Source organism: Pinus tabuliformis, chromosome 8, assembly GCF_031772625.1.
Source record: "Pinus tabuliformis cultivar Carrire ecotype Pingquan chromosome 8, CPIR1, whole genome shotgun sequence".
NCBI classification, from domain to species: domain Eukaryota; kingdom Viridiplantae; phylum Streptophyta; class Pinopsida; order Pinales; family Pinaceae; genus Pinus; species Pinus tabuliformis.
In genome coordinates, this window is record NC_142294.1 from 1,509,517,321 (window position 1) to 1,509,533,442 (window position 16,122).

Below are 16,122 nucleotides of genomic sequence, written 5' to 3' on the forward strand. Positions count from 1 at the left end.
TATTTTTTTAAACGCAGTCCATTTAATTCTTCTAACATAAGTTATGATTGCTTAAATAGATACTCACAATATTTCACTCTACAGCAAATAATTTCAATTTATCCTAGCACATAAGGTTATGAATCTGTAGACTTAATATTGGTGTGACATATCATTTCAAAAGTCATGTCGAATTTTCTTTCAGAATTCAAGTACCTTCTTAAAACAATACTGCCACTAATATTCTTAAGCTTTACTCATTGGAATTTTGATTTTTATGTTGAGACAATTCTCTAAGTTTTAATGCTACAAAATTAGTGATTATTGATAATTTGCATGATCAATCACATAGTTTCAAATTTGGCAATGGTCTGATTGCATGCCGAGCAGTACGGGAAAAATATAGAAAACAGTAGATTGAAATGAATCAAGAATCTTCAAAACTTTGTTGAATAAATTTGGCATGGTTAATACATACCTGGTTACAAATTCACTGCATAATTATCACAATAATAATCTATGTATTTTGGCTCTTATTTTATGCTTCTTCAGTGATGACTCTTGATATTGAGTGACTGATTACAGTGTTTGGCTATCATTGCACTATTGATCTGGTATGCTGGCATGTTTTTTTAACAAATCTTTAATGCTGGTGTAACTACTCACCACCGATTCATTTTACAACACAGTTTACATAGCACTTGAAGTATTTGGATAATTGAAGTTGAAATTTGTCACCAATTAAAGTGCTCTAAAATAGTGAAATTTGTTCCAATTCACAATGGATAAACTCTGATATCTTATTACCTTTAGATGATCATTGTTCACTAGCATATGTTCATTATTTTATTGTTCAATCTGATCTAAAAACACAGAGATAACATTCCTTGAATGTTGATCATACTATTCACTAATTATTTGGGTTGGATTGTTGTTCTCATTGTCCTTTAGCAATAACAGTTGCTTGGCATTTCTCTGGTCTATTATTACAAGAACACAACTCTCTCAATATGATCTTCTAATAAATTTAATTTTGCACTGCCATTGCCATTCAGATTACATGTATCTGCTCATGTACTATTATATTCTCAATGGAAAATTGTACAGACTTGGATTTCAGTTTAGATGTTGAGTATAATGTTACATGAGGTTTCGTGATTCAAGTTTAATTGCATAAAGATGTCTAAAGAGAAATGGAAAGGAGAAACTTGCTAATGATAGTTCATGTGATTATGGTCAACTTGGATTGTAGAGAAGAAGTATCACAACAGGGGTGAGAAATCAATAAGAAGAAACAACTGATTTTAGAACATAATGGAAGAGTTGGTATAATCATGACTTGGTACTCTAAAGGTATCACTATAAGGTCTATCTAAGGATGATGCACACAAAGAAGAAAATATTGGAAATCAACTAATGAACTTGAAAAATCAGGGTAATAATGAAGGTTATTTTAAGGAACTTGTAAGGTATGATAAATAGAATGATTGGAGAAGATAAGTTGTGTGCATAACAACATCTATAACAATGGGAGAGCTACATTGTAAAGTTTTTCATAGGTGACTTACTATATGAATGAATTATGGATAACAAGACGTATGATAAGGAGATTTTATTATGTTGATGTCTTAAAACAGGAAAAGATAAGTGGATTACACTTGGTAGCTATCTTAATGAATTTATTTATCAGGTCTTACCCAAGTTGGAAATAGTAACAACATTTCCAAGGATATCAATGCTATAGGAGAGAAGGAGAAGAAACCACAATTCAAGTCAATTTAATGAAGTGAAGAAACTTCCATGGAAATCAAGACAGGGAGAAAAAGAAAAATATATCTATGAATATCGGGTAGGAGGAAATGAAGGGATGTTCTATCAAGAAGAAAGTTCTTTTAAAGGTATTGATGAGTAGAGCTAGAAACATGATTGGTAATGGTCATAATGATGATCTACATATTTTAAAAAATGTGAAGGTGAAGTTGCATGATGACCAAATGATAATAAACGAGGAAGATATAGGAAGGAATGTTGCTAGAAATTTTATACGGATACCTTGAGAAGGATTGTGTACATAGTGACAAAAGAAGTAAAAGTCAATTAATAGAGATTTTACTTGACTCATAACGTTAAAAGAGGTGGTTTCCATAACGTTAAAAGAGGTGGTTTCCACATAACACCTCACATATAAGTTTCCCATGGATAAAGATGGTAGTAGTGTTTCCAACTGTTTCAAAATCTAAAATAATGATACTATTTAATAAGAAAGAGTCTTTTGCCCAACTTGAGGAAACTGAATTTATGATAAAGAAATCAAGTGGTATTGAGATACGAACTTTACGAACACGATGAGATAAGAAAATATTTTTGGTGGATGAAGTGCTAATTGTTAAATAAGTCAACATGGATCAACAAATCCTCATGATATAAAGATTAAATCATGATGAAATAGTGTTTATATGCAATTGCATATAGCGGTATTGGAATCAGTAAGCCAATGGGTAAATGGATGTAAAATCAAAGGATTTTAATTTTGAGATAGATGATTTAAATAATGATGCTATCACTAGGAAGAATATATGACAAGAGATTAAGACTCAAGATGATGAGGCTCATGTGAAATTTAACGATATTTAATGATATACCGTTGGTGTAAATGATCAACTACCTAGAAGAAGGAAGTCGAAATGATTATTGAAAAGTAATTGACAACTTGATGAAAACATATTGACAATGTTTCATGGTAGGAAGATAATGATTTACATATGGTTCTTATAGTGATAATGTATCCATATGATAATAGCGACATGTATAGGCATTATGACATTATGTCAAGGTATATTGACATATTCATTTACTACGTGATGATAGGTATTTAATGTTCAATATTCATGATGGATATGATATGCATAATGTGGCATAGGAATTATGATGCTATAATATGAGGATTATTGACATGTGGTTCATTTATGAGAAGTCATGATATGTCTTTAATATAATTATGTTGATGGTATAACTGAAGCATGCGATAGTTCCGTACAAATCTATGACATGCATGAGCATGCAGTTCCTTATTATTCATAATGTCGCGATTAACAAGATGAACGTTCTCATGATGACATGCAAGAGTTGGCATGTGGATTATTTCCTATGATACTATGATTGTATGGTTAATGCATTGGATGCATGTTGAGATGTGATGATTCACAGGACTCCACAAATGGGCCAAGAGGGCTGGTTTATTTGATGATCTCGTGCAAGCCCATACGCACGAGGGAGAATAAGTAACACCATATGGGCTGGGGACAAAACTCAATCAACACTACATATGCCAGTGGTTCCTTTGTCTTGTGTATAACTCTTGATGGATAGCTCTTGAAGAGCTATGGGACCATCTTGAGGAGGCCAAGTGCCTGATGTTCTAGGCTAGGTGCCTATTATTGGATTGGGATGCCGAAGTCTGGAAGGGATGTCAAGGACTTCGATGCCTGGGGCTGTGCACCTTAAGTAGTTGTGCAGGGACTAGGCCAGCCTTGCGAGATGCCCGAGGTCATTGAGTAGCGGACCGAATGCCTGCCTTGGGGCAGATGAGGTCTGAGTCAGGCGTGAGCCTTGGCGCCAGCCTTGGACTAGGATACAGACCGGGTCAGGCTTATGCCTGGTGCCGAAAGTGGGAAAAAGGACAAGAATTCCTTGAGATTTCCCGGGGTGTTGGGGACTTTCGATGCCTGCTGGTTATACTAGTTCAGCAGAGGGTGTTGGCAACATGAAGTTAATAAATAATAAATAATTCAACTTAACTTCGGGACGAAGTTCCTTAAAGTGGGAGAGTATGTAATATCCCTCCCCTTAATAATAAATAATAAATAATAATATAATAATAAATAATAAATAATGCAAAAATAATAATTAATAATAATAAATAAATCACTTAATAATAAATAATAAAAATAATAAAGATAATAAATCATAAATGCTAAATAATAAATGATATTAAAAATATATACAAGAAAATAAATAAAAATAATAAAAATAAAAATAGTTATAACCATACTAAAACTCTAAATAAGAATAAATAGAAATAAAACAAGAAAACTATTGAAAAGAAGGAAATAAAACAAGAAAGCTAAAAATCAAAAGAAAAGTAAAAAATAAAAATAAAACAAGAAAGCTAAAAATCAAAAGAAAGTTGCACGTAGACACATGGAGTGTGTGCATGTGGTTCCCCTTCCAATGTTGTTCTATTTAATAGATGGTGAGGAAGGTGAGAGGCATTCTTGCATTCCATCTTTCCAAGATTCTATCTTTCATTCTCTTGGGAGAATGGTGTTTTAAGACATAGGAGTCACTGGTAGTAGTACGTTGACTGAGGGTTCGGGGGTGGCCAGTTGTAGCAAATCCTTGCACAATTGAGCCTACGGTTGGGTGGAGAATCGTCCCCAAAACCTTGTTGTGGTTAGCTTACTTCTACGATAGGTAAGCACTATTCTTAGTTGAATTTAATGTTAATTAGATATTTATTTTTGGACTGTTACAGTCTAACGTCACTATTAAATATTAATCACTCATATCTACTTTTAGTTTTCTCATATGGTTCTCAATAAGTCTTAACGCAAACATTGAAATTAGATATCTATTGGGTGTATCAAGCTTATCATCATTAGTTCCCTTCATCAAATTTTTATATGAGTCCCATGATCTTGAAGATGTCAGGCTAGGTTTAATAAACAAAGCAGTCTTCCTACCCATATTTTCTTCCTCCATACCATCCTCAATCAATCCATATACAAAAAAAAACAAATTTGTTTGACTTAATGATGCATTAGCTTGAATATTGGTTTCTAAATAGTGTAACATGGACTCAATATTAAATTTTTCTTTTGGTGTAAGTGTTCTATGAAGATTGCATCTAACAAGTACCAACAATGTACTAGAATGCATAGAGAAAGTAATACTATGAGCAATTAATTGCAAATTTTCAAAATATTTGGTACTCCTTGTCTCCTTCATTTTGAAGGCAATTGTTTCAACTTCCTTTTCTTCAACGATCCCATGATATCATTTTCTACAACTTCTAGAAGTTGTTGCACACAATAATCAATATCTCCAATGTCCAGAGAAGATGAAACTTTCGATAGGACAAGGGGAAAAAAAATTAATATGTATATATACATATTAATTATATATAATATATACCTTAGTCAAAGTCAAAGTCATGTTCACCAGGTTTGCTGTTGCCAATATCAATCCAAGGAAAAAACAAATTGTCATTAATTTACTATAGAAAAACTATGCCGACAAGGCTTTGGATTAACGGTGAATGGATGCATTGTTAAGACGATCAGTCACAATTTAAATCCCCCGTGGATTTTTACCCCAAAAACTATATAATAAACAAGAAACATAATTTCCCTAGATAATCAGATTGGTTAAGAGAAAAATGCTCCAAAATAAAAACAAGCGTCAAATGTGCAAAGCATAAACAACATTCGCTTATCTGTTTAGTTGCAACAGTTCCTCATACTCAAGGTGCAAACCACAACGTAGTGACAAAGTCCTTCAATATGTAAAAACATTGAGGTTTGTGCCTTGAGTTTTTTGCTTCCTCTCAGTGCTAAATAGATCCAAAGGTTAAGATGGATCCATCATAAGAAAGAATCTTCCCTTTTTTGTCATTTGGAACATTATGCATACACTCATGCATGGACACATAAAGTACTAGACATATCCCCCATCTAGGTTGTAGAATATACCTCTTGTAGCCATTAGGACTAAAACCAATAAAAAAATTTACCTGACATAAATTGAGCACCCCTCAACAGTTCGGGCAACAACATGGTATTCACCCATTGGATGAAGACTTTGTATTATAAATATATAATAATGATCTACTGTTCGTAGACTTGAAGCTTGGAAAATAAACTTGGAAGTACAAACAATAGATATATTATAAGGGGCATTACATGGAACATATCCCAATCAGGTTGCATAAACTCTCCCAAGAAAATGATGTTGTAGGCTACAGAAGCAATATGAATGGTATGTGATGCAGGATCACTTGGCCATAAATCATCAGAGGCTCTTATAAAAACAATCTGTTTGGAACTGTATAAACTATTCAATACAAATTTGTTACTTTTACATTCAAGGGAGAGAAAATATTGGTCAGATTGTTTGTTTACTACAAGCAAACATACACAATTCTATGGAACTGACCTGTAAAGACTCCAATATGGACATATATGCTGATCCAAAATTATATGTTTCATTTACAAAACCACCTTCATTTACTCATATCGCTATAAATTCATTGTGTCAAGGATAAAAAGTGCTAAAATCTATAATGGATCACTTTTGGAACTCCAATGTTTAGCTTAGAAATATCAACATCTTATGATAGCAACATGTTAGTTTAAAGAAAACGTCACACTAGCCTTTAATTTAATATTGAAAATATCTTATGCAATTGACTATAGCGAGGTATTCACTAAGATATCACACTATCCAAATAGGAGATCCAATATACTGGGTAAAATTTATCAATAAAATGGAATAGGGTAATAAACACCTTGCAACAAAGGTTCTACAGTCCTGTGGTTGCGAAGCAGAGGACTTGCATTCTGCTGGAACATGTTTCAAAATCGTGAAATGTATGTTTTCAAGTTGCATAGCTATAGAGATGCACTCCATGTGAATAGATATTCCTAATTTTTGAGTTTGCCTGAGCATGCCTCAGATGTAACTATTGTACTCACCAGTGGAAAAAGACAATTCAAAAGAGTAGAAAAAAAGGGAATATAATCTCACTTAAACATAGTGCACACAAGGGAATAGAATCCTGATTGGCTTGTGTGCATTATGTTTAAGTGAGATTCTATTCCCTTTTTTTCTACTCTTCTGAATTGTCTTTTCCACTAGTGAGTACAATAGTTACATCTGAGGCATGCTCTGAAAAACTCAGAAATCAGGAATATCTATTCCCATGGAGTGCATCTCTATAGCTATGCAACTTTACAACATACATTTCAAGCTTTTGAAACATATTACAACATAATGCAAGTCCTCTGCTTGGTAGCTGCAAGACTGTAGAACCTTTGTTGCAAGGTCTTTATTACCCTATTCCATTTGATTGATAAATTTTACCTAGTATATTGGATCTCCTATTTGGATAGTGTGATATCTTAGTGAATACCTCGCTATAGGAAATTGCAGAAGATATTTTCAGTATTAAATTAAAGACTAGCATGATGTTTTCTTTAAACTAACATGTTGCTATCAAAAGATGTTGGTATTTCTGAGCTAAACATTGGAGTTCCAAAAGTGATCCATTATAGATTTTAGCACTTTTTTTCCTTGACACAATGAATTTATAGTGAGATGAGTAAATGAAGGCGATTTTGTAAATGCAACATATAATTGTGGATCAACATATACGTCCATAATTGTGGATAAACATATACATACATAATTGTGGATCAACATAAACATAGGGAAATTTTGAGAAATAGAAGCCTCCATTGCTTGATGATACTGGTTGACCAATTTAACATGATCACCATGTCCTACACCTAATGTCTCGATAATATTCTAGATGTCTTCTTTGACACCATTAATGCCAACACTTGCTAGATACGAGTGGAGATCGTCATAAAATTGAAACACATTTTTGGGATGGACTAAACCCAATCCATTTAATTTTATGCATTCTAATGCCTCATCTGGTTGGTGATGAAGAATCCCATGAGGCTCAATAGGGATCAACAATTTTGAATTATAATGCTCCATTTCGAAAACATTAGGTTTCACTCCTCCCCAGTGACCAGTGTAAACATAAATATACCTGGAATAAAATTTTTAATATAAATTGAAAACAAAGTAGCATGCCAAATCAACTTTGGCAGTAAGTAGTCTGCATATACAAATGATAGTTTAAATATATCGACTAGTCACTAAACAAGGAATGTAGCTTATGAATTCATGAGGCAAGTGCTAGAATGCAGGGTTTGGAGCATATAGATAAATAAGGAGTATAAATGAGTAATTCCTAAAGGACAACTAAGGTAGATTACTTTAAATTGTGGGTCTTATTTGCTTCTATACCAATGTGTTTGAGGCCCAAAGTAGGATCCTCTTGTCTCTGACCAGTCCTTCCATCTTTTTGAAACTTATAATTCTCTTTTATATGTGTTAGCCAATTTGCAAAATTGAATTATGAGCCCATAGAATTTTTAGAGTTCCACTAGAAATTTGAGAATCAAAATGAAATTATCTTCAAATTATAAGAACTTTGAGAATAAAAAAGAAATTATCTTCATATTGCAAGAATATTGAGAATCAAAAGGAAATTATCCTTAGATTTCAAAGAGAGATGAATTATTGTCTTCAAATGTCATATTTGAAGAAAAAAGAAGGTCAAACCTACTTTGTTGTATTTCCAACTGGAGGAGGCTTTGCATTAGGGTCCATTTCAACATATTTCCAACCATCATCAAGAAGCAAAAACTTTGGAGGGGTGCCCCCTTTCTCTAGACTGTTAAAGAAATACAAAAAAATCACAAACATTTGGAACTGGACCCTTAGGATAAGGTCACTGTGTAACTACATCTCGACAAGAGTTCATGTATGATTACAAAACATAAAAGGGGGGCAAGAAAAATAATATAGCTTTCTAAACCTTGTTTTACACCCTCAGTTGTGACATCTGTGTAAAATGCTTCCCATGTATACCACCCAAAAAAATTGAGTATATTAGGTAATTGCAAGAGAAGTATTCAAATAATAAGACTACATAAAACTAGCAAGAACTTATAATGACTTAGTAAAAAAGTACAAGGATGTGTCATTCTCAATTGAAAGTTAAGGGGAGCTAAAAATTTTAGCACACAGAACAAATTTAGACACCATTGGAAAGTACCAAGCTTCCATTTCATGAGAAATTACCGTCTTTCTTTCACGATGGGAAAAGGTTTTATAATGCCTCTCAAAAACCATGCACTATAAATAATTGATGTTAATCATATAACATTGATTCTGAAATCTGAGAAGTTCCAAAAGAGAGTAAATTAAATAAGAAAGGTTTTAGAATGCCTCTCAACACACTGCGCTATCAATAATTGATGTTAATCATATAACATTGATACTGAAATTTGAAAAGTTCCAAAAGAGATGAAATTAAATAAGAAAGTTGAAACATGGAAAGGTTCTCACTTTACTGCACTAATAATAACTTCATATGGATTTGTTCCAACAAAAAAAATAAAAAATTGAATAAACTTCTTGAGTTGTCTCAACAATAGGATCTTCTGGAATGCCAAATACGAAGTAAATTCAAGAGAAAATCAAAATGCCTATTTTACTCTAGGGAATTGACAAATTGAGTCACATTAAGAATTTTGTACCATTCATAATCCCTGCAATTCTTATCACTTTCCAGATAGATTTCAAGCTCATTGTTTTCATTTCCTTGCAAAAATGCTCTAAAAGATCCTTCCAACAGTGGTAAGAAAACAATATAGATTGTTGGCTCTCCAATGCCATCACCCACACCAGTGCTCATAGGTGAACCTTCAATACCCTCAACTAGCAAAAATTTAGTCTCAAATGGGACATCTCTCCCATAGGAGCCCATCCTCTATGTCATCCACCAGAGCTTGAAGCAGAACAAAGACATAAAACGAAGGCCTCTTTAAAAATACATATTTAATCATCCATCGTAACCCATAGAAAAGAATTGTGATCATAATAACCAAAAAGTCCCCCAAAGGTGCACTTCTTGCATCTGTCATAATGCATTGTAGTCTTGCACATTCAAGTTGACATTTTCTGAATACAAGATGCTGGTAATAAGGATTTCATACACTTAAGCATTCACTTTTAGTAAATTAATGAAACCAAGTCTTAACAATAAAGAAAAAATCCAAATTGAAGACAAACAATATCCTAATATAATAGTCTCTTACATGAGATTTTATTGCATTATAAAGCATGCAATATTCAATATGTCATTCAAAATTCTCATAAATGATTAAAACTGAGTCCTCATCAAAAGTTCAAAACTAAAAAACAAGAAATCCAAATATCATTTTGGTGTTTATTATCATACATGAACATGTAGTTTCTTCATAAATTAGTGAAACTCATTCTTGACCAAATCATGTTGCAACTAAAAAAACATAAAATGATAGATTCCAATACCCAACATTCTATTGCTTTGATTTTACATAAGTAGATCATGTAACCTATCATACTACTAAAAACAATAACAGTCAAAATGTCTTTCAAATTAGGCTTCTAATTACAAGATCAAGTCCCCCCCAAAAAAGTGTAAAACACAAAAGAAAATGCAACTAGGCTTCTGAATACAAGATCAATTCTCCCAAAACAAAGGTGTAAAACATAAAATCAAATGCAACTATGCTTCTGAATACAAGATCATGTTCCCCCAAAAAGGTGTAAAACACAAAATAAAATGCAACATTCTGTTGCTTAAGATCGTACAAAACCTAAATACATTTTGTTGTCACAAAAACTAGCAAAATGAATTAGATCGTTACCCTAGAGAAAGCCACATAAAAAAGTTAATAGCACAAACAACCTTCAAATTAAGCTTGATTTCGAACCCCTAATCTTCAGAAACAACAATTTTCCATGAACAATTTAGTTGTAGGGAAAAACCATTCTACAAATTGGAGAATCTTGAATTTTCTAGTCCTAATAAAACACCAAATATAGCGTACAAAACTGTAAATTACACTATTGAAAAGAAGATAAAACTCCCATCCCCAAAAGAACCATAAAAACTACAAAACCATATATTTTAGTAGCCTCAACCGGAAAAGGGCATCGAAAACATCCTGTAAAATAGGCTACTCAAAAGAAAATCAAGCTTCCTTGAAAACCAAATGAAAAGTCTCCTACATCACTATGACATTTATGGGCACAAACAACCAATCAAAAACTTGCAATAACAATTTTAAAAAAATTGCAAGGAGAAACTCAATGAAAAATAAATGAAACTATTATGAAACCAACTTAAGAAAATATAGAAAAGATAGATCAATGCCTTAGAATTCAGCCTCTTCAAGGGGGCAACCTCCTTTACATTACATAAATGAACAATTCTTGGATGATTCAAATGAAAAAACTTCCTTTCTATATATAGGAGTCTAAGGAGTCACAATATAATCTAGCCAACCTAACAATAATAATATAAAGCCACAAAAATAACAATAGAGGGATTCTATGGGGCACAGTAATAACAATATGGGGGCAATAGGGGCACAACAATATTAATAAGGGGTATAACTACAATAGTAATGGGGTAATCACTAGTATTATAGGGACCCAACATGCCCCTCTCCTTCAAAAAGGTTTTGTCCTCAACGCTTGAGTAGTTCTGGATACTTTTGCATAAAATTCTCATCCTCCCATGTGGAATCTTCAACGGATAAGTTCTTCCACTTGATAAGATACTCTGAAATTGAACGATTTCGTAGCTATCAAGTTCTTATTTCTGTGACTGCTTCCAGTTCCAATATAATTTTTCCTTCCTCGTCAAGTTCTGGCATTATTGTTTGAACTGGGAGCTTGTCACCTATAACCTTCTTTAAACATGAAACATGGAAAACTGGGTGCAATCGAGAAGCCGTAGGAAGCTCCAATTTGTATGCCATATTACCAATCATTTGCAACACCTTGTACAGACCATAATACTTTGGTGATAATTTATTATCCTTCTTAGCTTGCTTGAGGGACATTTGCTTATATGGTTGTAGCCGTAGGAATACCCAATCACCTACATCAAAACTTCTTTCACTACGATGTTCATCTGCCTGTTGTTTCATTCTATTCTGTGCCAACACGAGGTTATCCTTTAAGAGTTGGAGGACTTGTTGTTGATGTTCGATGTGATGTTCCACTGCCTGAACCTTAGAATTTTCTCTTAAATATGATGTGATGGATGGTGGTTGATACCCATAAAGTGCCATAAATGGGGCCATTTTTGTTGTTGTATGGAAGGAAGTGTTATACCACCATTCAGCCAGAGGCAACGATTTGACCCATTGTGTTTGTTTATTAGATACAAAGCAACGAAGATATCCTTCCAAACATTTGTTTACTATCTCAGTTTGCCCATCAGATTGAGGATGATAAGATGAGCTATGAGCTAACTGAGTACCAAGACAAGAAAATAATTCTGTCCAAAAATTTCCAGTGAAAATGGGATCTCTGTCACTTACAATAATCTTTGGGTTTCCATGTAACTTTTGAATTGTTTCCATAAACGCAGTAGAAACTGTACTGGCTTTAAATGGATGTGATAATGCACAAAAGTGTGCATACTTGGTAAGTCTGTCAACTATCACCATGATGACACTCTTTCCCTCAGACTTGGGTAAACCTGTGATAAAATCCATTGAAACCTCCTCCCAACGTTGGCTTGGAATGGATAAAGGTTGTAATAGACCCGGTGTCTTAATTGTTTCAACTTTATTTTGTTGGCAAACCAAACATTCAGCCACAAACTTTTGAATATTTGATTTAAGTCCATCCCAAAAAATTCCTTCTTAACCCTGTGGTAAGTTTTTAAAAATCCTTAGTGCCCTCCTAAGGGAGAAGCGTGCAATTCCATAAGAATCTTTTGTTTTAGTTGGGAATTCTTACAGAGGTATAAGCGATCTTTGTACCATAACGAATCATTTTGCTAGCTAAATGTACTACACGTACTGGAATCTTGTTGTAAATTTCGAATAAGTGCCCACACTTCTTCGTCATTCTTCCATTCCTCCCTTGCTTCGTTTATCCAATCTGGTTGGATAATAGAAATGGCGCACAACTATGCTTCCACATCCTCATCCTTTCTTGAGAGTGCATCTGCCACCACATTTTGCTTCCCTTTTTTGTAGATGATTTCAAAGTCATAACCCAACTTCTTTGTGACCCACTTTTGTTGCTCTTCAGAGGATAATCTTTGTTGTAAAAAGTATTTAAGGCTATCGTGATCCATTTTTACCTTGAAGTGTCTACCCATTAGGTAGGGTCGCCATTTCTTAAGTGCATGGAGTATTGCCAACATTTCCTTCTCATAAATAGCTTTGCTTAAAAACTTTCCCTTGATTGGACGACTTTCAAAAGCAATGGGTCTTTCATCTTGCATTAGAACAACACCAATTCCATTTCCTGAAGCATCACATTCCACAATAAAGGTTTTTGTGAAGTCTGGTGTAGCTAAGATTGGTGCTTGGCACATTGCCTCTTTAAGATGTTCAAAGGCCTTTGTTGCTTCTGGAGTCCATGAAAATGCATCTTTCTTCAATAATGTTGTTAGAGGTGCTGCTATTCTTCCATAATTCTTAACAAACATGCTATAATACCCTGTCAACCCGAGAAATCCTCGTAGATGCTTTATGGATGTGGGGATTTTCCATTCCTTAATGGCTTTAATTTTGCTAGGGTCTACCTTAACTCCTTCATGAGATACAATATGACCCAAATATTCCACCTCCTGGACTCGAAAGAAACATTTGGATCTTCTTGCATATAATTGTTTCTCCTTCAATAATTGTAGCACCTTGTCAACATGTTCAACATGATCCTTCCAAGACTTGCTGTAGATTAGTATATCATCAAAAAATACTAATACAAATTTTCTAAGGAATGGTTTGAAAATTGAATTCATCAAACCTTGAAATGTTGAAGGTGCATTGGTAAGGCCAAAAGGCATGAACAAAAATTCATAATGACCCTCATGAGTTCTAAATGTTGTTTTCAGAATGTCTTCAGTCTTCATTCTGATTTGATGATATCCTGAACGAAGATCCAACTTGGTGAAGTAAATTGATCCATGCAGTTCATCCAGTAATTCATCAATGACAGGAATGGGGAACTTATCTTTAATAGTGAGCTTGTTGAGCTCCCTATAATCCGGACACATGTGCCATGATCCATCCTTCTTGTGCACCAATACTTCTGGGGCAGAGAAAGAACTTTGACTCAGTTGAATTATACCAGCCTCTAGCATTTCTGCAACCATACGTTCAATTTCACTCTTTTGGACATAGGGATATCTGTATGGCCTGATGTTTGGAGGAACACTTCCTGGAATCAAATGAATAGCATGATCATGATCATGGATAGGTGGGAGACCTTTGGGAGTCTCAAATACCTTGGAATGATTGTCTAGGACTTTTTGGAGATAAGGAGAAATAGATGATTCCGATGTGGACACATCTAGCGAGCATAATTGTGCAATTACACCTCTTTGCTCCTTTTTTAGAAGCTTTGTCATACTATTAGAGCTGATTATCTATCCTGGTTTCCCAGCAATACCCCTTAATTCAAATTCCTTTCCTTCCGTAGAAAATTTGATGAAAAGTTCCTGAAAATTAAGAGCTATTGTACCCAGGGATTGTAGCCATTGGACTCCTAGTACAACATCAGCACCTCCCATTGGAACGGAAAGCATTGGGCTAGTCAATACATATTCTCCCATGGATAGCTTGATATTATGGCACTTTCCAGAGCAATTTACTGTTCCTCCATTTGCAATCATCACTTGACACTCTGGTGATGGATATAGGAAGCAATTCAATTCTTTTGCTACCTTACAATGAATAAAATTGCGGGTGCTTCCTGAATCAATCAACACTATTACCTTTTATTGAATTGAGGCTTCTGTGATCCATAATAGTTGTAAGCAGAGCTTCGGCGAAAATCACATGAGGAAAGACATTTGTCGACGCGTTTTGGACCAACCAGTGTGGTTCATCGTCAGGACAAGTTGAAGAAACAAATCCAGCTTAGCATGTTAAATAGTCTGAGCAGAGACTCCAACGGCTAAATCAACCAACGGCTAATTTTTACATACGGACCCAGGTCAAATTACTATTCATTAATTTAATATTATTATTATTTTTAATATTAAAACATAAAATATTTTTAATGGTTAGTTTTAAATTTTTTTATTAATTTTTTTATTAATAAATATATATATATATATATATATATATATATATATATATATATATATATATATATATATATATATTAAAGTTACGATAATAGGTTGTCAATAAATAAATTACTTATAGTGGTTAGTTTAAGGAGATAATTAACTTATTTATTTAAATTATTTAGTAATTATTGTTAATATAAAACATAAATATATATAATAATATGTTGTTAAGGATCAGAAAAATTATCGATGGTTAAAGTAATTTATTAATAATATATCTATATATATATATATATATATATATATATATATATATATATATATATATAGATATAGATATAGATATATATATATTTCAATTAAAAACATAAAATTAAGGTTAAAAATATAAATAAATCAAATAATTTAAATGGTTAGTTAGAAACGGTAATTTATTTAATTTAATTAAATTATTTATTATTATAAATTAATAATATAAGTCATTTTTAGTTTAATTAAATTATTTATTAAATATAATTAATATAATATTAGTAATATAGTCTTGATATTATTAATATTAGTAGTCAAAGTATTATTATTAATTTAATATTATTGTTCTTCTTAATGTTATTATTATTATTATTTATGGAAATAAGTTAAATTAGGTAAAATATATAGATAAATAAAATACTTTTAATGGTTAGTTGTAAAATTTTTAATTTAATTAATTTATTTAAATTATTTATTATATATATATATATATATATATATATATATATATATATATATATATATATATATATATATATATATATATATATATAGATATATATGATGATGATGATGGTTAACGTCCACTGAGACCAAATAATGGTCTATCGGACCTAAAGAAACAAATTATCTATTTTGATTTAAGATTTTATTCCTATGCTCAAAAAGCTTGGAGAGAAGCCTCCCGAGCTCACTATAATTTTGACATTGTAAAAGGCTAGGAAGGTCAGTATTGTAACAAAGATTGTGAAACTGAGATCTAATGTGGTTATACGCGGGGCACTCTAAGAGGAAGTGGTTTTCATCCTTGATGTTCCTATTCTTACATATATGGCAGATCCTTTCCGTCCATGGCGTTTTAGGAACTGCCCAACGACCTGTTTCACTATGGAGCTCATGAGAATTCGTTCTAATCTTTGCTATATTAATTTTCTTCTTTGAGC

The 16,122-nt window shown here is 32.8% G+C and overlaps 1 pseudogene; it reads right to left on the reverse strand.

The window, feature by feature from the left end:
- Nucleotides 1-5,173: 5,173 nt before the first annotated feature.
- LOC149241612 (putative galactinol--sucrose galactosyltransferase 1) overlaps nt 5,174-16,122 on the reverse strand; it is a 22,585-nt pseudogene continuing 11,636 nt past the window's right edge.